The sequence below is a fragment of the Bos indicus genome, chromosome 26 (assembly GCF_029378745.1).
Source record: "Bos indicus isolate NIAB-ARS_2022 breed Sahiwal x Tharparkar chromosome 26, NIAB-ARS_B.indTharparkar_mat_pri_1.0, whole genome shotgun sequence".
Taxonomy (NCBI): Eukaryota; Metazoa; Chordata; class Mammalia; order Artiodactyla; family Bovidae; genus Bos; species Bos indicus.
The window spans coordinates 23,391,894-23,414,412 of record NC_091785.1 but is presented as its reverse complement, the minus strand read 5'-3'; the positions used below and the strand labels follow the sequence as shown (position 1 = coordinate 23,414,412).

At 43.0% G+C, this 22,519-nt stretch overlaps 1 long non-coding RNA gene across 1 annotated transcript; it reads right to left on the bottom strand.

The window, feature by feature from the left end:
- Positions 1-1,558: 1,558 nt before the first annotated feature.
- On the bottom strand, positions 1,559-20,716 carry LOC139179966 (uncharacterized). Its single transcript, XR_011564268.1, has 2 exons — positions 2,200-20,716; positions 1,559-1,751 (listed from the first exon to the last, which is right to left on the bottom strand). It is a non-coding gene; the product is annotated as an uncharacterized lncRNA (long non-coding RNA).
- Between the last annotated feature and the right edge of the window lie 1,803 nt (positions 20,717-22,519).

The following is a 22,519-nucleotide window of genomic DNA, read 5'->3' as shown; positions in this document are numbered from 1 at the left end:
CCAAACACTCCCTATACTCCATCCTTGCTGTATTTTCCTTAATTTGGTTTATATCTGTCTCCTACTAGAACTTAAACTCCCTGAGGGCAACGATTTTGTCTGTTTTATTCACTGCTGTATCATCAGGGCCTAGAAGAATAGTAGATGCTCAGAACAGTACTTGTATTTTTAAAAAATGAAAGACTTTTTATTCTGAGTGTTCCAAATAATGTCCTCAACTCTAGTTTCCAGTCCTTCAGTCTTTTTTTTTTTTTTAATAAAGTTGACTTCTCTCTTATATGGAAGAGGACTAAAGGTCTGCATTCAGAGCTGCTATGAAGGTGATTGCAGCCATGAAATTAAAAGACGCTTACTCCCTGGAAGGAAAATTATGACCAACCTAGACAGCATATTAAAAAGCAGAGACATTAGTTTGCCAACAAAGGTCCATCTCATCAAGGCTATGGTTTTTCCAGTAGTCACGTATGGATGTGAGAGTTGGACTATAAAGAAAGCTGAGTGCCGAAGAATTGATGCTTTTGAACTGTGGTGTTGGAGAAGACTCTTGAGAGTCCCTTAGACTGCAAGGAGATCCAACCAGTCCATCCTAAAGGAGATCAGTCCTGGGTGTTCATTGGAAGGACTGATGCTGAAACACCAATACTTTGGCCACCTGATGTGAAGAGCCGACTCATTTGAAAAGACCTTGATGCTGGGAGGGATTGAGGGCAGGAGAAGGGGACGACAGAGGATGAGATGGTTGGATGGCATCACCGACTCAATGGACATGAGCTTGGGTGAACTCCAGGAGTTGGTGGTGGACAGGGAAGCCTGGCATGCTGCGGTTCATGGGGTCGCAAAGAATCAGACACGACTGAGTGACTGAACTCATACTGAACTGATGAAGGTTCCTTGGTCATCAGGTATTATTGGTTCATTTTGGTGTTTTTTGTTGTTTTGGGGGGTTGACTGTGTGGCACGTGGGATCTTAGTTCCCTGACCAGGAATCAAACCCAGGCCTCCTGCAATGGTAACACAGTTTTAACCACTGGACCACCAGGGAAGTCCTTCTAACCCTTCAGTTTCTGACACTGCTTCCCGCACCCACAATTCTCATACTGGTACATCTGAAAAACAAGTTTAGATTTTTAAAAAAGCCCTGATTCACAGACTTGGCATGCATTTACAAAAATAACATTATCAAAGTTTGGAAGAAATGTTGAGCTTTGGGGGAATATATGACAAAGGTTAAGGATAGATATGGTCTTCTAAATGAGCTGATTAAAACTACAACTGTTTTACCTTCATTAAAAGTGTGAGCACAAGTCTGCTTAGGGGAGCTTAGAGGGAAGTTGATTAAAGGCTTTTAAATGCTGAGCGCATACCTTTGGAATAAGAGTGCAGAGAAGAGGGTGAGGAGAGGCTTGCCAAACCTACAGACATCTCCTGTGCATTTCAGAGAAAACTAGAACAGTCAGGAAAGTGTGGCATTCAGCAATTTAGAAGCAAGTTAGAAGTTCATAGCAAAGTGTCAGAAAACACCCAGCAAGACAATTTACAATATAAAAACAAAGCAAGCTCAAATTTACACACAAGTTCAACAATTCCCTGTGTGAATTTAATGTTCATCTAGATGTGAATGTGGCGAGTAGGGATCATATTCTCCATGAAGGAATTCCCTGGCGGTCCAGTGGTTAGGATTCTGCTGTGCTTTCACTGTTGAGGGCCCAGGTTTGATCCTTGGTCAGGGAACTAGGATCCCACAGGAGGTGCTGTGTGGCCAAAAAGCAAACAAACAAAAATACATTCTCCATGTACATCCAAGACACAGAGCAATCTAGACACCCCAACCGAGTAATTTTTCCATAGCAAGTGGGATCCTGCTTCAAGTTTGGAGGCTTTTTAGCTGGCCTACCCTCTCTTTAGTGGGGGCCTACTAATACAGACTTGACCTTCAGGAGCTTCCCAGTCTGTCCATCTGGATGAATCGAGGGCAGGGGCAGCACCTATTTCTCAGGATCTCTTTTTTAAAAATCTGGCAGAAAAAAATAAAACAAAACCCTGAATTCTGAACATGTTTAATCTCCACAAAGAGCTACAAAAGGCTCAAGACTGCTTACTGGTTGCTACGGATGTCTAATCCTAGGTAGGCTCTGACTCTGACCTTCCACACCTCCTTAGGTAAAGCAGAACCTCCAGCAGATAACTTCCCTAACTTACCCTCTCTTGCTAGAATCCATCACTGGGTCCTCCAGGGGTCAGGCGCCTGTTCAGTTCTCTCATCTGCCAGCAATATGCTACCCTGTCTGCAGGTTCAGAGACAGGAAGGCACTGTATCCAGACCTAGAAGTCTTTTCAAGTTTGATTTTAAAGATAGCAAGTAGAACACCAAATGGCTCTCTCTGCATTTGGTTTCTCAACATAAAGCTCCAGTTTTATAGAGAAACTTTTTCCCCCAGAAAAATGCCTAGCTGTAGAAAAATATTCAAAATGACATTTTAATGTCACTGAAGCACTGGGTCTTTTGAGGAAAATTAGGAACTGGGTGATGCTGGTGTTGTCCAAACTTTGCCTCCAATCAAATCAGCTCCCCCTGAAGCAACGCTGTCCACTTGTTTAAAGACAGAACTCTTTTAGCTCAAATGAGAACTCTTCACAACAGAGCAGTCTACCTTCTCTAGAGGGCTTTTCAGGCTTTTTGTTTCAGGCTTTCCTATTTCCCTCCTTTTCTGGATACTTTCTGGACATAGTCACTGGGGTAAAAGAGAAGGGAAAACATGACTTTTTGACAGAGTTGTGAGAAAATCTTCCTCCTTTGAGAAGGACCCAAGCTCCTCAGGAGAGAATCCCTGCCAATGGTGGATGGTCCCCTGCCACTTAAAATTCTGCTGCCTCCTCCCTCCTCACTGCCCTCCTCCTGGCCCCGGCCCCATGGTGCATTGGACAGCACCCTACCTACTCCCCTTCTCCCAGGGAGTTTGCCCCTCCTAAACCTCCCATGGTGTCCTTCTTCTGCACTAAGTCCACTATTTGCCCTGCCCCCGGTCCTCCAGACTGCCAGACCCTACAACTGTGGGACTTTCTAGAGTCTTCTACATGTTCTTTCTGACTTCTGTATCACCTCAGTTCCAATCTCCAGCTCAGTCTTGGACAAAGTTGTAAGAGATGTTCTGTGCTCCACTATCTTTATCATTGTGACCAAAACATTCAACCCAGGTTGCAATTTTAGGTTTTAAAATGTTGCTCCCTATGAATACTGCTGATTCAAAAATCTAAACATAAAAGCCACACTTGGGGAGTGAGGAAGATGTGGGAGGTAAGGCAGACTCTGACAGGAGGAAGGTAACTATGAGACCACAGGACTGCAGGAAAAGGAGCAGGTCCCTCGAGTCCAATTCTGAGCCCTGGATCTGATACCCAAGTTCTGATCTTCGATTATGCCTCTAGACATAAAATGCTAGTTTTTCCATATCAACTGAGTTCATTTGTATGGTCTTCTTTGCAAATCATTTGAAGTTGCAGCAAAAACTCTACTCTGGTAATTAGTCAAATCTCCACATATAGACAAATAATAGGCCAGGCATCAGTGGGAAAAAATTCTGCTCCTATTTTTAGTTCCTCTGAGATATTTGTTTTATTTGAAACACCACTACACTGAAGATTTAATGTACTTCTTCCCATTTATTAATACCACATCTCAATTCTCTGCTTTCTCTTTAAACTTTAAGTGTGTGTCTTATTTCTCACCCCATTTCTTTTTTTCTCTTTCATTCATTTTTTCCCTCATTCAACCCATAGAGATTGCATTTCTAAATAAGCACTAGGCATTGCGGACCTAGAGGTTACCCCAGAAAACTTACTAGTAAGAACATCAGGAAACATGCACTAAGTAACTACATAATGCAGGGTGGAATATCGAATGTCTTTAAAAGAAATACAAATAAAATGGAGGAATTGAAGGGAGCTTCACGGTCAGTCAAGGAACTTCATGTGTCAGTCGCTCAGTCCATGTCCGACTCTTTGCGACCCCATGGAACACGCCACACTCCTCTATCCGTGGAATTCTCCAGGCAAGAATACTAGAGTGGGTTCCCATGCCCTACTCGAGGGGATCTTCCCGACCCAGGGATCGAACCCATGTCTCTTACATCTCCAGCACTGGCAGGTGGGTTCTTTACCACTAGCACCACCTGGAAAGCCTCATAATAAACATCATTGCTGTTGCTGTTGCTGCTAAGTCCTTCAGTCATGTCTGACTCTGTGTCACTCCATAGACGGCAGCCCACCAGGCTCCCCCATCCCTGGGATTCTCCAGGCAAGAACACTGGAGTGGGTTGCCATTTCCTTCTCCAAAGCATGAAAGTGAAAAGTGAAAGGGAAGTCGCTCAGTCATGTCCGACTCTTCACAACCCCATGGACTGCAGTCCACCAGGCTCCTCCATCCATGGGAATTGCCAGGCAAGAGTACTGGAGTGGGGTGCCATTGCCTTCTCCAAATAAACATCATAAAGGTGCATAAATGTATAGTAGCTGACCACATAATTTATTGTTTAAAACAGAACCTGTTTTAGAGTAAAAAATAAAGGTACTATTAATAAATAACCTAGTTTGAGGCTAACTGGGACAGTCCCAGGCAAAGATTATGTTGACTTTGTAATCTTTTATAATGGTAACAGGAACCACCCACTCATTGAGAAAACTCCTATCTATCACTTCTGGATCGCACACGTTCTCTACCCTATATAGTGATCCTTGTGTGTGTGTATTAGTCGCTCAGTCGTCTCCAACTCTTTGCAACCTCACGGTCTGTCCATGGAATTCTCTAGGCAAGAATACTGGAGTGGGTTGCCATTTCCTTCTCCAGGGGAATCTTCACAACCCAGGGATTGAACCCAGGTCTCCTGCATTGCAGCCAGATTCTTTCGTTTAGGCAGGAAGATTGCTTACCATCTGCACTCCTATAGTGATGCTTGCTTTTGTACTAATCATTTCCCGTCTTAATTCTATATTTTAAAATTTTGGGATCACCTAAAGGAGAGCATTCTTTGGCATTGCCTTTCTTTGGGATTGGAATGAAAACTGACCTTTTCCAGTCCTGTGGCCACTGCTGAGTTTTCCAAATTTGCTGGCATATTGAGTGCAGCACTTTCACAGCATCATCTTTCAGGATTTGAAATAGCTCAACTGGAATTCCATCACCTCCACTAGCTTTGTTCATAGTGATGCTTTCTAAGGCCCACTTGACTTCACATTCCAGGATGTCTGGCTCTAGGTGAGTGATGACACCATCGTGATTATCTGGGTCGTGAAGATCTTTTTTGTACAGTTCTTCTGTGTATTCTTGCCACCTCTTCTTAATATCTTCTGCTTCTGTTAGGTCCATACCATTTCTGTCCTTTATCGAGCCCATCTTTGCATGAAATGTTCCCTTAGTATCTCTGATTTTCTTGAAGAGATCTCTAGTCTTTCCCATTTTGTTGTTTTCCTCTATTTCTTTACATTGATCGCTGAGGAAGGCTTTCTTATCTCTTCTTGCTATTCTTTGGAACTCTGCATTCAGATGCTTATATCTTTCCTTTTCTCCTTTGCTTTTCACTTCTCTTCTTTTCACAGCTATAAGCATCAATTCTTTGGTGCTCAGCTTTCTTCACAGTCCAACTCTCACATCCATACATGACCACTGGAAAAACCATAGCCTTGACTAGACAGACCTTTGTTGGCAAAGTAATGTCTCTGCTTTTCAATATGCTATCTAGGTTGGTCATAACTTTCCTTCCAAGGAGTCAGCATCTTTTAATTTCATGGCTGCAGTCACCATCTGCAGTGATTTTGGAGCTTAAGAAAATAAAGTCTGACACTGTTTCCACTGTTTTCCCATCTATTCCCCATGAAGTGATGGGACCAGATGCCATGATCTTCATTTTCTGAATGTTGAGTTTTAAGCCAACTTTTTTACTCTCCTCTTTCACCTTCATCAAGAGGCTTTTTAGTTTCTCTTCACTTTCTGCCATAAGGGTGGTGTCATCTGCGTATCTGAGGTTATTGATATTTCTCCCGGCAATCTTGATTCCAGCTTGTGCTTCTTCCGAAGAGTTGACTCATTGGAAAAGACTCTGATGCTGGGAGGGATTGGGGGCAGGAGGAGAAGGGGACGACAGAGGATGAGATGGCTGGATGGCATCACCGACTCGATGGACGTGAGTCTGAGTGAACTCCGGGAGTTGGTGATGGACAGGGAGGCCTGGTGTGTTGCAATTCATGGGGCCGCAAAGAGTCGGACACGCCTGAGCAACTGAACTGAACTGGAAGGAGAGCAAGGACAGACCTTCCGAGGCAGTGGTGCCAGTCAGAAGAGCCGGTGTAGCCTTGATTCTAACATTTCTTAGACTGCACTCCCACTGAGAAAGTCATTTAAATACCTGCAGCCTCAGTTTTCTCCTCTGTAAAATTAGAAAAATCAGCATTATGAGGGAGGTGTAAGGGAGTTCTTTTCAGAAGAGAAACAACTTGGGATATTTGGCATGCTTTATATGCACACAAAGCAGTGAATTTTCCTCCTCCCCAGGAGAAATCACCATTTGTGAAGGGCTGCCTCGGTGGGGTCCTGTTACATTATTGAAAAGCAGAAATAAAAACACCTCCTTTACATCATTTCCCTAGTTAGATCCGACTGAAAGGAATAATAAGGTTAATAAGAAAAAGAAAAGAAAGACAGTTAATAAAAGATTAACTATTAAGCCTAGAAGCCACACAAATCCTTCTGCGCTCACTGTGCAAAACCTTTCCTCCCGAGCAACTTGACATTTTGAGGCTTTGCTTTCCTGGGGATGCTCATCTCATATTCACAGAGACACTGATGTGATGGGAGCCTGTTAACTCGGAACAGAGAATAAACCATCCAGGTTGCCTCACCTGACACAATCAGGCTCCGAGTTATATGTCAAATTACCATAAGCAGCCCCAGCGCTCTTCGGTTCCCCGCTGTGAGCACCCCTGCCCAGCTCCAAGTGCCCTTCTTAGCTTCTGCTTGTAATGAATTAAATATATAAGTCAGAGTCATAGATTAAGCCAGAGGCCAGCCATCATTTGAATTATAATGGGGGGACACACCCTCACTTTTAATTATGATGAAACTGTGCTAAATTCCAGTCCTAAAATGGGACCCTTTGCCTACAGGGGTCAGCAAAGTTGACCAGGTAGAAACGATGCCTAAAGAGACATGCCCTGTGTAACAGGGAAACCAGTATTCACTGGGACCATGGCAGCTGTGCAGAAATGCAGGGTCAGGTTGCCAATTTTTCAAGAGAAGCCAGTAATTCATATTTTTTGGAAAACCTTCTGATTTATAAATGTGGGTAACTAGTTCAATTGTTCAAAACTCTGTGGCTTCCCCAGAATCTAGACCTGTTAAGTCTGTTTCTGAGATGGAAGGGAATTATGCAGAGTTCAAAACCTCATTTTACAGCTGAGCAAAGTGAATCCCAAAGTGGACAAATGATTTTCCAAGGGGAAAGTGACAAATTCAGCAGCAGAACCAGAACTAGAAAGAACACTGTTTTCTGTCTCCTGCATCCCTTTTCCTTCCATGAATGAGGTTAATGGCTTTAGGCAAAGTGAGCAGACCCAAGTCTGGCTTACAGAGCACCCAGAACATCATCCATTTGCCATTCTACTTACTCTCTCTGGCTTCTGGACAGTGTACAGGAAGCATTCTCTGTTGTTATATGAGGCAAGAAGCAGAATGCTTCTGTTCCCAGTTGATTTTCCCCTCACCTGTCACTGTGGTAGGGCTCGGCGTCATGAAAGGACGGGCTAGCACTCCCACGCCTATTGGGGAAGGGGACTGCGATGGTCGACAGTCCAAGACAAGCAAGGCTCACCCAGCAGGAGAAAATGAAGAATAAAACTTATGTTCACATAACACTCCCACTAACCTGTGGGAGCTGTGCTTACGGGAACTGCAGCATCAGCAGTTAAACAGAAACTGGAATGAAGCAGGAAAGCTCAAGCCATAGGTCATGATTAGGACTGTAGAATTCCAGCTTCCAATTTATAGAAGAGTTCACTATCTAGGGAGATCTCCCTCTGCTGACTCTTAAGGCAGGGTCTACAAAAGAACCCTGGTTTAGATCCAAATGGTGGTGTGTGTACAGTTGAAGAAACTTGGCAAATCAGAGAAGTAAGGACAGATGCCAACAAAGTTTAGAAAATACGCCTAGCTGGTTTTGGCCTGTCGGCCTCTAAGGTGCATAATATTCCAGTGTGAGGAATCGGAGCCTGAGATGGTGCCTGGGAAACAGCAGGTACTTAATTAATATTTAGTGGCCAAATGAAAGTGTAGACTGAAAGAAAAATGCAGAGTTGAGCTGAGTTCTATTCAGGGTCTTACTAAAGACTCTAGCTTGGGAATCATCCCCTCCATAGCTTGGGGGGGCCTGCTCCAAAGAGACAGGAGGAAAGTCAGTATAAAGATGACTTTGACTAGGGAATTGGTGCAGGAAAGCATGCATCTCAGTAAAAGGTTACTGTTAATCCAGAGGAAAAGATATCTCAGTTAATGATTTTAGTGCTTTTCTATATATGTGAAGATACAAGAATCTGGGTTCATAAAAGTTTTTCTTGAAATCTATGTAACTGTCTAAGGGAACTGTTTTGCCAAAATATAGAGTGCTTCATCCTGTTTTTCATCCTTAATTCTTCCCAGGGTGTACTGTCATCAGTGACTGAAGTAGCTGAAGACTTGATCCTTGCAGAACCTGACAGCAAGCAACATTCTTTGACTTACAAAAAGAAAAAAAAAAAGATAGGTTCACATTTCCTGCTGGACTCATGTAAAAGGCCTCTCAGCCTAATAGGACAGAACTAGCCACTACGTTGGCTGCTTCTTGGGAGCCATCGAAGAAAGGCCAAGAATCTATAGGAGGAGAGGGTTCTGCTGCTGTCCTGACACAAAGCCATGACCTTTAAAGCTGTGTGTGGCTCAAGGCAGGGTGGGAGTAGGGGCCCAGTTCTGGCTGCAGCTGGGCCTCCCCCAGTAGGTAAACGGAAAAGCCTCTCAGTTCAGTTCAGTTCAGTTCAGTCACTCAGTCATGTCCGACCCTTTGTGACCCCATGAATCGCAGCACGCCAGGCCTTCCTGTCCATCACCAACTCCCGGAGTTCACTCAGACTCATGTGCATCAAGTCAGTGATGCCATTCAGCCATCTCATCCTCTGTCGTCCCCTTCTTCTCCTGCCCCCAATCCCTCCCAGCATCAGTCTTTTGCAATGAGTCAATCCTTCACATGAGGTGGCCAAAGTACTGGAGTTTCAGTTTTAGCATCATTCCTTCCAAAGAAATCCCAGGGCTGATCTCCTTCAGAATGGACTGGTTGGATCTCCTTGCAGTCCAAGGGACTCTCAAGAGTCTTCTCCAACACCACGGTTCAAAAGCATCAATTCTTTGGTGCTCAGCCTTCTTCACAGTCCAACTCTCACATCCATATATGACCACAGGAAAAACCATAGCCTCGACTGGATGGACCTTTGTTGGCAAAGTAATGTCTCTGCTTTTCAATATGGTATCTAGGTTGGTCATAACCTTCCTTCCAAGGAGTAAGCATCTTTTAATTTCATGGCTGCAGTCACCATCTGCAGTGATTTTGGAGCCCCCAAAAATAAAGTCTGACACTGTTTCCACTGTTTCCCCATCTATTTCCCATGAAGTGATGGGACCGGATGCCATGATCTTCGTTTTCTGAATGTTGAGCTTTAAGCCAACTTTTTCACTCTCCTCTTTCACCTTCATCAAGAGGCTTTTTAGTTCCTCTTCACTTTCTGTATTAACTGACCGTGTTAATATATTTTTTGAAAAATTTGATGCCTCCACCTACCACCCTGTTCCCTCAGACCTCCCAGAGATTCTTGTTTCATTCATCATTTTCCTCCTGCATCTTCCACTCACCCTCTTGGTTGGCCTTTTCTCCTCAGTTGACAAATACGCTTAAGACTTTTATCTCAAACAAAGTTTTAATATCCTCCACTGATGCTATGTTCCCCTCTAATTTTCCTTTAATTTCTCTTCTCCAACTTGCAATCAGGCTTCTTGGTAGTATAATATGATGAACATTTGTGTTTCTATCTTATTCCCCAATCATTGTACACTTGTAGTTTGGCCTCTGACCCACTACACTGGTAGATCCATAGGATGTCTTTCAGACCTTCTATCCATCTATCTATCTATTAATTATTGAGATATAGTTGATATTATAATAGTTTCAGGTGTATAACATGGTTCAAAAATTCTAAAGGCTATATTTCATTTGCAATGATGAAATATTAGCTAAATTCCCTGTTATACAATATATCCTTGTAGCTCTTTTAATACAGAGTAGTTTGCACTTCTCAATCCCTTACCCCATCTTGCCCCTCCCCTCTTTTCGCTCCCAGTGGTAACCACTAGCATGTTCTCTATACCTGTGAATCTTTTTCTTTTTTGTTATGTTCACTAGTTTGTTTTATTTTTCAGATTCCACATATAAGTGATATCTTACAGGATTTATCTTTCTCTGCTTATTTCATTTACTGTAATACCATCCAAGTCAATCCATATTGTTGCAAATGGCAAAATTTCATTCTTATTTGTAGCTGAATCAAATACCATTGTGTTTGTGCGTATATATGTGTATGTATCTATATCCCACATCTTCTTTATCCATTCATCCATTGATGGACACGTAAGTTGCTTCCGTATCTGGATTGTTCGTAAACAATGCTGCAGTGAACACTGGGGTGTATCTTTTTCTTTTTGACTGCACTCTTGCGGCTCATAGCACCTCAGTTCCCTGACCATGAACTGAACCCTGCCGTCCCCAGTGAAAGCACTGAGACCTAACCACTGGAGAACCAGCGACATCCCCGCAGGTATCTTTTTGAATTAGTGTTTTCCTTTTTTTTTTTCAGATATATTCCCAGAAGTAGAATTGCTTGTTTACATGGTATTTCTACTTTTAGTTTTTGAGAGAAACTTCCATATGTACTGTTTTTCACAGTGGCTGCACCAATTTACTTTCCCACCAACAGGGCACGGGAGTTCACTTTTATCCACAGCCTCACCAGCGTTCGTTATTTGCGATCTTTTTGAGAACAGCTATTATGGATGGCATCACATTGTGGTTTTAATTTACAGTTCTCTGATGGTTAACAATGTGAGCATCTTTTCAAGTGCCTGTTGGCCATATGTCTTCTTTGGAAAAAAGGTCTATTCAGGTCTTTTGCCCATTTTTTAATCAAGTTTGTGGGTTTTTTTATGTTCAGTTGTATGAGCTGTTTATATATTTAAGATATTAATACCTTATCTGTCATATTGTTTTGCAAATATCTTCTCCCATTCAGTAGGTTGTCTTTCTGTTTTGTTGGTGGTTTCTTTTGCTGTGTAAAAGCTTTTAAGTTTAATTAGGTCTCATTTGTTTATTTTTGCCTTTATTTGCTTTTCCTTAGGAGACAGATCAAAAAAAAAAATTGCTTCAATTTATGTCAAAGAATGTTCTGCCTATGTTTTCTTCTAGGAGTTGTATGGTTTCCAGTATTACAATTAGGTCTCCAATCCATTTTGAGTTTTTTAATATAGTGTTAGAAAATGTTCTGTGCATGCTAAATCACTTCAGTGGTGTCTGACTCTGTGACCTTATGGATTGTAACCCAACAGGCTCCTGCGTTCATGGGATTCTCCAGGCAAGAAAACAGGAGTGGGTTGCCATGCCCTGCTCTAGGAGATCTTCCCACCCCAGGGATGCAACTAACATCTCTTATGGCTCCTGTGTTGTAGGTGGATTCTTTACCACTGAGCTTCTGGGGAATCCCAACATCATCCCTTTACATGTAGCTGCTTTCAGACATTCTCTTGTAAAGACTCTCAATTAGCATTATCAGTTATTTTCATCTTCTTTACACCTTCTAATATGAAACATCACATAGCTCTGCATTCCTGGTAATTGGTTTCTCTTCTAGTTCCCCGTGTCTTCTCATGGATGTCAGGTTTCCCTAGTCAGCTGTCTTTGGCCCTTCTCCATCTGCATTCTGCCTGAATGATCTCACACTTTCAAGGTTTTATCTATCATCAATACTCAATTTTTTTTTATGGTCATTTTTCTACCAATGTTCAAAGTTTAGTAAATCCTTACTGCCTTTGACCCTCACAGAGCTTAGAGACGTCTGTCATTGCCTCCCATACTCATCTGACTTCCCCCAGTTTGTGTTTGTGTCTTGTGACCCTGACTGAAATAGGAGGATATGGCCAACGGGGAATCTATTCTCAGGCTGAGTTAAGCCAATCAAATTCCTTTTGGGAATTTGACCCTGCACTGTCAGGAACGATGCTGATTTAACAACCCTAGTCACAGTCTGGTCTGGTGGTACATTTTCCTTTTCATCCTTGTTAGCCGCATAGGCATGTCCAACTCTTTGCTACCCCATGGATAGTATCTGTTCATGGGATTTTCCAGGCAAGAATACTGGAGTGGATTACCATTTCCTTCTCTAGGGGATCTTCCCAACCCAGAGATCAAACCTGGGTCTCTGACACTGCAGGCAGATTCTTTACCAACTGAACAACCTGCAAAGCCCATTTCATCTGTAGGTATCAGTTATACATTTATCATCTGACTGTTGAAAAGTCTTAGTTTATGAAAACCTTTACATTTTAATTAACTTGCAAAAAATCTACCATTTCAAAATTAAAACAAAAATCCCCCCAAACAGTGGTCTATCAGTATCCATGTGGTGTCGGTTCCAGGACCCCCATGGATGCAAAAATTCACAGATGCTCAAGTCCCTTACATAAATTGGCATAGTATTTGCATAGAATCTACTCACATCCTCTTGTACACTTTAAAATATCTCTGCTGCTGCTAATGCTGCTAAGTCACTTCAGTCGTGTCCGACTCTGTGCGACCCCACAGACGGCAGCCCACCAGGCTCCCCCGTCCCTGGGATTCTCCAGGCAAGAACACTGGAGTGGGTTGCCATTTCCTTCTGCAATGCATGAAAGTGAAAAGTGAAAGTGAAGTCACTCAGTCATGTCCAACTCTTAGTGACCCCATGGCCTGCAGCCCACCAGGCTCCTCCATCCATGGGATTTTCCAGGCAAGAGTACTGGAATGGGGTTCCATTGCCTTCTCCGAAATATCTCTAGATTACTTATAATACCCAATACAATGTAAATGCTATGTAAATAGTCACTGGCCTACAGCAAGTTTAAGTTTTGGTTTTTAGAACTTCCTGGAATTTTTTCCCCGAGGAATGTCATCTATATGAGGTTGGTTGAATCTGTGGCTGTGGAACCGGTGGTTGCAGAGGACTGGTTGTACCTTTAGTCAAAATGGTCTTTTTCAGAAAGGCTGATTATGTAAAGTTGATGATAAACTGATCTACTCAATAGTAAGGCAAGAATCACCTGTTTGCCAGTGTAAAAATTCCTTCCAAGAGTACATATATACCTGGTGAGGGTGTAATTATGATCTCTGTTTTCTAGATCAGGAAAATGAAGCTTGGAGAGATTAACTAGATCTGTTCAAGATTTATCCCACAGCTGGAAAATGAGAGTGCCAAGGTTCAAATCCAGGGCTGACACCAAAGCCTGTGCTCTTAACTACTGTGCTTATGGTGTGCAGCAAGAGAATCAGGAACAGGTGAGAAGTCACACTCCTACCTATAAGAAGGCACACTGCACAGCTCAACCTCCCAGCTTTCCCCCAACACAGCCTCCCTCCCATTCACCAGCACCCAGACGGAAAGGCAGAAAGGAACTGGAGCTGCTTCTCATAAAGGCTGCCCCCAACTAAGACGGGCACCAAGCTAAGTCTTTGGCAGATATGTTTACACAGAAGAAGAATGTCAAGGGCCATGCTTCCTGCCCTCAGAAAGCTTGGTCTAGTTTATACCCAAAGATCATGTCCTCCAATTGCCCACAATACATGGTGTGCTCAGGGACTGTAGTACATGTGCACATATACATCAGCGTGTGTAGTGGATGTAATAGTCATGCAAATGCACATGTATATGGAGAGCACTGTAGATTTTTCTCTAAAAATATCCTAGCAGCTCCACTCTACTTAATAATTTAATACTTCATATAGCTGAGCTAAATGGACTCAACCTAGCTATGAGAAAAATAAAAAAGGTTTACTAAATAAGAGTATACCTAAGCTTTAAGGGTTACTGGTTAAACTATTAAGGACTCTTTCAAAGTAACCTCAAGCACTTAGAAATTTTCCATTTACATGCAAAACCAAGACTAAAGAAATTGAAAATTCCTTAAGGATCATGTTAGGTAATATGTGATTTATGTTTTTTATATATACATATACACACAAATGAAAATATAACATTCTTTGAAAAACACTGTATTGAAGATTTTAAGCTAGTTAGTTTAGTCTTCTCTCTACTTCCTCAAATATTGCAAGTTAGTATGGATTTATTACACATGATGAAATTTAAGAAATAATCAAAATTCTAAGAGGTAAGCAATGATGAAAAGTGGGAGATCAGCATAATGGAGATAATTAGTTGTCAGAGCTTAATTCTAAGATCATATACCACAATTTAAATATGAAATGTGGAAATAATCCAAAAGAAATAATAAAAACAAATATCTATTTTAATCAGTGTCTTAGTTTCCTCCATTAATTATTTCTATCCCATTTTAGCTACGATTTCACAAGGGAGACAAAGTGATAAAAAGGGACCACTCCTGAAAAATTAGAAATATCCCAGGACCAGAGTGAAAAACATAAAAATTTGGTCTATACGGGTTCAGAACAAGCATCCCCCAAATGGGCTACTCTTTAGTTCAGTCACTCAGTCTTGTCCAACACTTTGCAGCCCCATGAATTGCAGCACGCCAGGCCTCCCTGTCCATCACCAAATCCTGGCGTTCACCCAAACTGAAGTCCATCAAGTCGGTGATGCCATCCAGCCATCTCCTCCTCTGTCGTCCCCTTCTCCTCCTGCGTCCAATCCCTCCCAGCATCAGGGTCTTTTCCAATGAGTCAACTCTTCGCACGAGGTGGCCAAAGTACTGGAGTTTCAGTTTTAGCATCAGTCCTTCCAAAGAACACCCAGGATTGATCTCCTTTAGAATGGACTTGTTGGGTCTCCTTGCAGTCCAAGGGACTCTCAAGAGTCTTCTCCAACATCACGTTTCAAAAACATCAATTCTTCAGCGCTCAGCTTTCTTCACAGTCCAACTCTCACATCCATACATGACCACAGGAAAAACCATAGCCTTGACTCATAGCCTTGACTAGATGGACCTTTGTTGCCAAAATAATGTCTCTGCTTTTGAATATGCTATCTAGGTTGGTCATAACTTTCCTTCCAAGGAGTAAGCGTCTTTTAATTTCATGGCTGCAGTCACCATCTGCAGTGACTTTGGAGCCCCCCAAAATAAAGTCTGACACTGTTTCCACTGTTTCCCCATCTATTTCCCATGAAGTGATGGGACCAGATGCCATGATCTTCGTTTTCTGAATGTTGAGCTTTAAGCCAACTTTTCCACTCTCCACTTTCACTTTCATCAAGAGGCTTTTTGTTCCTCTTCACTTTCTGCCATAAGGGTGGTGTCATCTGCATATCTGAGGTTATTGATATTTCTCCCAGCGATCTTGATTCCAGCTTGTGCTTCTTCCAGCCCAGCGTTTCTCATGATGTACTCTGCATAGAAGTTAAATAAGCAGGGTGACAATATACAGCCTTGACGTACTCCTTTTCCTATTTTCATGCAAAGATAGGCTCAATAAAGGACAGAAATGGTATGAACCTAACAGAAGCAGAAGATATTAAGAAGAGATGGCAAGAATACACAGAAGAACTGTACAAAAAAGATCTTCACGACCCAGAAAATCACGATGGTGTGATCACTCACCTAGAGCCAGACATCCTGGAATGTGAAGTCAAGTGGGCCTTAGAAAGCATCACTACGAACAAAGCTAGTGGAGGTGATGGAATTCCAGTTGAGCTATTCCAAATCCTGAAAGACGATGCTGTGAAAGTGCCACATTCAATATGCCAGCACATTTGGAAAACTCAGCAGTGGCCACAGGACTGGAAAAGGTCAGTTTTCATTCCAATCCCAAAGAAAGACAATGCCAAAGAATGCTCAAAGTACCACACAATTGCACTCATCTCACACGCTAGTAAAGTAATGCTCAAAGTTCTCCAAGCCAGGCTTCAGCAATATGTGAACTGTGAACTTCCTAATGTTGAAGCTAGTTTTAGAAAAGGCAGAGGAACCAGAGATCAAATTGCCAACATCCGCTGGATCATGGAAAAAGCAAGAGAGTTCCAGAAAAACATCTATTTCTGCTTTATTGACTATGCCAAAGCCTTTGACTGTGTGGATCACAATAAACTGTGGAAAATTCTGAAAGAGATGGGAATACCAGACCACCTGACCTGCCTCTTGAGAAACCTATATGCATGTCAGGAAGCAACAGTTAGAACTGGACATGGAACAACAGACTGGTTCCAAATAGGAAAAGGAATACGTCAGGGCTGTATATTGTCACCCTGCTTATTTAACTTCTATGCAGAGTACATCATGAGAAACGCTGGACTGGAAGAAACACAAGCTGGAATCAAGATTGCTGGGAGAAATATCAATAACCTCAGATATGCAGATGACACCACCCTTATGGCAGAAAGTGAAGAGAAACTAAAAAGCCTCTTGATGAAGGTGAAAGTGGAGAGTGAAAAAGTTGGCTTAAAGCTCAACATTCAGAAAACGAAGATCATGGCATCCGGTCCCATCACTTCATGGGAAATAGATGGGGAAACAGTGGAAACAGTGTCAGACTTTATTTTGGGGGGCTCCAAAATCACTGCAGATGGTGACTGCAGCCATGAAATTAAAAGACGCTTACTCCTTGGAAGGAAAGTTATGACCAACCTAGATAGCATATTGAAAAGCAGAGACATTACTTTGCCAACAAAGGTTCGTCTAGTCAAGGCGATGGTTTTTCCTGTGGTCTTGTATGGATGTGAGAGTTGGACTGTGAAGAAGGCTGAGCACCAAAGAATTGATGCTTTTGAACTGTGGTGTTGGAGAAGACGCTTGAGAGTCCCTTGGACTGCAAGGAGATCCAACCAGTCCATTCTGAAGGAGATCAGCCCTGGGATTTCTTTGGAAGGAATGATGCTAAAGCTGAAACTCCAGTACTTTGGCCACCTCATGTGAAGAGTTGACTCATTGGAAAAGACCCTGATGCTGGGAGGGATTGGGTGCAAGAGGAGAAGGGGATGACAGAGGATGAGATGGCTGGATGGCATCACTGACTCGATGGACATGAGTCTGAGTGAACGCCGGGAATGGTGATGGACACGGAGGCCTGGCGTGCTGCGATTCATGGGGTCGCAAAGAGGCGGACACGACTGAGCGACTGATCTGATCTGATATGATCTGTTGTTCCATGTCCAGTTCTAACTGTTGCTTCCTGATCTGCATATAAATTTCTCAAGATGCAGGTCAGGTGGTCTGGTAAATAAATCTTCCTCTGTGATAATGAAGGACTGAAAATACTGTATTTGATACAATAATCAATTAAGGAAAAATCTGCTCCTTAAATTTTTAAGTCCAATATCTTTTGAAAAGGATTTGCAGTGAGGGGAGAATGTTTCTGTGCTTCTATTGTCAGTAAATATAATGTTAAAATGTATTGAATGATTGCAGATGGTTAACAAGTCTTTTTTTTTTTTTTTTGATGGTGGTGGGTAAATGGGTCATCCCTACAATTCTTTAAATCTTTCTGTATATTTGAAAATGGTTACAGTAAAATGTTGGAAGTAAAGCTGCCCACAGTCAAAAGACCTGCAGGCAGCTTCATAAACCATGTTCTGGCAGCAAAAGGAGCACTTGTCCTGACATCACATGCTTGCAGCAACCATGTGGATCTAAACATGTGCTCTCTCAAAGAACTTCATACAAATCAATAAACAAAGGCATGGAGATGTGAAATGATTTTCTCAAGGCCAAAATGCTAAACAGCAGAGTTGAGAGGGAAAAATACTAAAGCGTCTGGCATCAACTTTGGCCCTTAATTATCATTCCATACTGCGTCTCACTCTCATAAGGGTCAAATATTCCTAGCTGTCTATTTCACCTATTTTTGAATATTTATGTAACTGTTTATGGCATTTTTCTGGGTAAAACGCATCTAATTTTATATTGTCTAATATATATCTCTTCTAGGTTCTAGACCAAATACAATTCTTAACATGCATAAAGTATGTTATTCTTTGGAAAAGAAAAATGTGAATTTCTAGCCTAATCTCCTCTTATGCAGGCCAGGAAGCAACAGTTAGAACTGGATATGGAACAACAGACTGGTTCCAAATAGGAAAAGGAGTACGTCAAGGCTGTATATTGTCACCCTGCTTATTTAACTTCTACGCAGAGTACATCATGAGAAACCCTGGACTGGAAGAAGCACAAGCTGGAATCAAGATTGCCGGGAGAAATATCAATAACCCCAGATATGCAGATGACACCACCCTTATGGCAGAAAGTGAAGAGAAACTGAAAAGCCTCTTGATAAAAGTGAAAGTGGAGAATGGAAAAGTTGGCTTAAAGCTCAACATTCAGAAAACTAAGACCATGGCATCCAGTCCCATCACTTCACGGCAAATAGATGGGGAAACAGTGGAAACAGTGGCTGACTTTATTTTGGGGGGCTCCAAAATCATTGCAGATGGTGACTGCAGCCATGAAATTAACAGATGCTTACTCCTTGGAAGGAAAGTTACGACCAGCCTAGATAGCATATTCAAAAGCAGAGACATTACTTTGCCAACAAAGGTCTGTCTCGTCAAGCCTATGGTTTTTCTAGTAGTCATGTATAGATGTGAGAGTTGGACTGTAAAGAAAGCTGAGCACCGAAGAATTGATGCTTTTGAACTGTGGTGTTGGAGAAGACTCTTGAGAGTCCCTTGGACTGCAAGGAGATCCAACCAGTCCATCCTAAAGGAGATCATTCCTGGGTGTTCACTGGAAGGTCTGATGTTGAAGCTGAAACTCCAATACTTTGGCCACCTGATGCAAAGAGCTGATTCATTTGAAAAGACCCTGATGTTGGGAAAGATTGAGGTCAGGAGGAGAAGGGGACAACAGAAGATGAGATGGTTGGATGGCATCACCGACTCAATGGACATGAGTTTGGGCAGGCTCCAAGAGTTCGTGTTGGACAGGGAGGCCTGGCGTGCTGCGGTTCATGGGGTCACAAAGAGTCAGACACGACTGAGCGACTGAACTGAACAACTGGTGTCAAAGAGTAGCTTGGTGTGTATGTGGGGGAAACCCATGCACTGAAATTGGATACTGAATACTGTATATTATGTAGTCCTATGTCTGGCTTCTTTCGCTTAGCATAGTATTTTGTTCAGCCGTGTTGTTCATGTGTCAGCAACTTGTTCCTTTTAAAGATAAATTTTATTCTATTGTGTGGATAAACTACATTTATTTGCTAGTTGATTGCAGTTGTATTGCTTTTAAGTTTGGAGCTATTATGAATAATACTCCTATGTACATTTGCATAATTGTCTGTGTGGACATATATTTTCATTTCTCTTGAATAGATACCTAAGAGTGAAATAGCTGGATCATATTTTGTTGTTCAGTCACTCAGTCGTGGCCACCTGATGCAGAGAGCTGACTCATTGGAAAAGACCCTGATGCTGGGAAAGATTGAGGGCAGGAGGAGAAGGGGACAACAGAGGATGAGATGGTTGGATGGCATCACCGACTCAATGGACATGAGTTTGGGCAAACTCTGGGGGTTGGTGATGGACAGGGAGGCCTGGCGTGCTGCAGTTCATGGGGTCACAAAGAGTCGGACACGACTGAGTGACTGAACTAAACTGAATAAACCAAATAATCAGAACACCATATCTTTTCATCATTTACTGTTGCAGGACCACCGAGCGCTGATAGCAAAGTAGGCTTAATCCCAGCTGTACCATTTTAAGTAATACTGTCACTGAAGTAGGTTATGATTGAATAGATATTGAACTCTACAACCAAGAAAGCACTGTTTAGAATCAAGGTCACACAGATGCATCAGCCTTGAAGTATACCACCAGTCCTTTCCTCAGTTTGTAGTAGTAAGTTAATGTCTATACCTGAACCCATTCAGAAATATGAGAGTTTTTCCATTTTGTTCAGCTCTATTAAAAGAGGGTTCATGTCCTATAAATTCATTCCAATGTTTTAGAAGACCTAAAAACTTTCTACCTCTAACAAAAAAAACTCTTCAGTCATGCATGTTCCCCCCTTATTCTTTTTGCACTGAACTCAGAGCAACTAGTTGATATTTGCTTGTCAAAATTCTTCATTGCTTGAAGGTTGTTATTTAAAAACTGAACAATCAGCTGATGACCAGGGCCGTGGCTTATACATGACTTACATGTTCTGCCCCTAACAAAGTCTTCAAGTAAAACTGGTCTTCAATTGATCTAATCATTCTTGAAACTTCCCTTAAGGTTCTTAATTTCTAATGATGCAACTGTTAGGTAGGTAGAATATGGAAAAGGAGTCCAAAATGGCGGTGGCTAAAAGACAAGGAAGGTCAAAGGAAGGTCCGAGGACCAGAGTGAAGACTTCAGGCAGAACAAACAGCACTCCTGGCTAAGCCCTATAAAAGGAGGAGCCAAAGTGCTTTCTCACGGACTCTCTCTCCTACGAGCATTCGCTCTTTCTCTCTCTCCCTCTATCACTCTCTCTCTCCCCACCCCCACCCCCCCCCCACCCCTCCCCGCGCGCTCCTCCACTCTCTTCTCTTCGAGTCTTTGGGTTGGCATGCCCTCACACTTCGAGGATGGATTCTCAGGCTATCATCTAAATAAAATAGAGCTGTAACACTTGATTTGCCTAAGAGCTATAACATGGTTTGTCCAAGACCCGAGAGCTGTGACGCGCCGAGGGCTTTAATGTCCGTCACTCCAAATCTTTGTTGTGACGAGACAAAGAATCGAGAAACATACACTCGCGTGACATCTATGGTGCCGTGACTCGGGTTTAACCTGGCTGAAACAACCTCCGCGCGGAAGAGGCCAAGCACAGCAGGAGCCCAACTCAGCGAAGCTCCCACGCTAGAAGTGGAAGGCGAAGAAACCCATGGCAGGGGAAGGCCCTTGGTGCTGGAAACCACGACAGTGAAAAATGAACTCACAGAAAGCTCATGTGGCCCAGTCTCAGATTCCAGAAGACCTCCGGTTAAGGTAAGAGGTCCTTGCTCCTATGGCTGGAGGGACCTTTACAATCTCCCGTTTCTTGTTTCCTCGAACCTCCCTCGAACAGGCAGGCAGCAGGGGGCACAACTGAGGGACTCTGGAGAGGCTACTCCTCAGCATGTCCCAAAGGCGCTATCTGCTGAGCCCCAGTAGCTGTTACACAAGCTGGTGGGGGTTCTTCTGTCCTTTCTCTTCTCTGTGCCAAGCATCAGACCAATGAAACTGTGAGCACCAGTCAGATACTTAGCAAATTTTCCATGAAATTTGGGCTATGAAGGGGATTCCTTGGCACGTTTTTCCCACTGCTTTTTCCTCCTGTCCTTCAGCTCTCTCCCGGGACTCAAGCCCAGCCTAAACTAATGAAACTCAGGTTCCGATGTCTCATTGCAAAAATTCATTGAGAGACAAAGCGATAAGAGGTGGATTTGTTAGGATCTGGAGAGAAGCCACTCTTCATGGTGTGAACCATTGCCGAGGGCAAGGGCTGGGGCCATGGTATTAGGCCTGGCTAGGTTTTGTGCTGCTACTGCTGCTAAGTTGTGTCAGTTGTGTCCGACTCTGTGCGACCCTGTAGATGTCAGCCCACCAGGCTCCCCCGTCCTGGGATTCTCCAGGCAAGAACACTGGAGTGGGTTGCCATTTCCTTCTCCAGTGCATGAAACTGAAAAGTGAAAGTGAAGTCGCTCAGTCGTGTCTGACTCCCAGGGACCCCATGGCGTGCAGCCCTCCAGGCTCCTCCGTTCATGGGATTGTCCAGGCAAGAGTACTGGAGTGGGGTGCCATTGCCTTCTCCAGGTTTTGTGAGGGGGTGGGATTCATATGCTAATGAGTGAGAGGATCATCCCAGCCATTGGGGAACCACCCACTCCTCCCTCTTTTGTCCTTGTGCCTTGGAGCTGCCCTGCCACCTCTGGGTGTGTCTGTTGGCTTATAGATTGGGGATTAAGGTTTACTTGAATTTGACTTGTCATCTTGGACCCAACTGATTTTAATTGGTTTACATTATACCCTTATGCTATGTCATTCTTTCAAAGGTTGTGCTCTGCCCCCTTCCCTCCTGTTTCATGCTCTTTTCCTGAGCCCCATCCAGACCCATAAGGTTGCCTCTACAATCTTCTGGAGAGACAACCAGAAAATAGCCGGCCTTGGGAGGGAAATACTCTATAATATCCAACCCCCTAATCCTACCCAATACTGGTCACACTGGAGATCTTGGGGATGCCCAAACTCCAGTCCTGGGGATCCCAGGAGGTCATCACGCCTTGACCTGCCCAGGGACCCA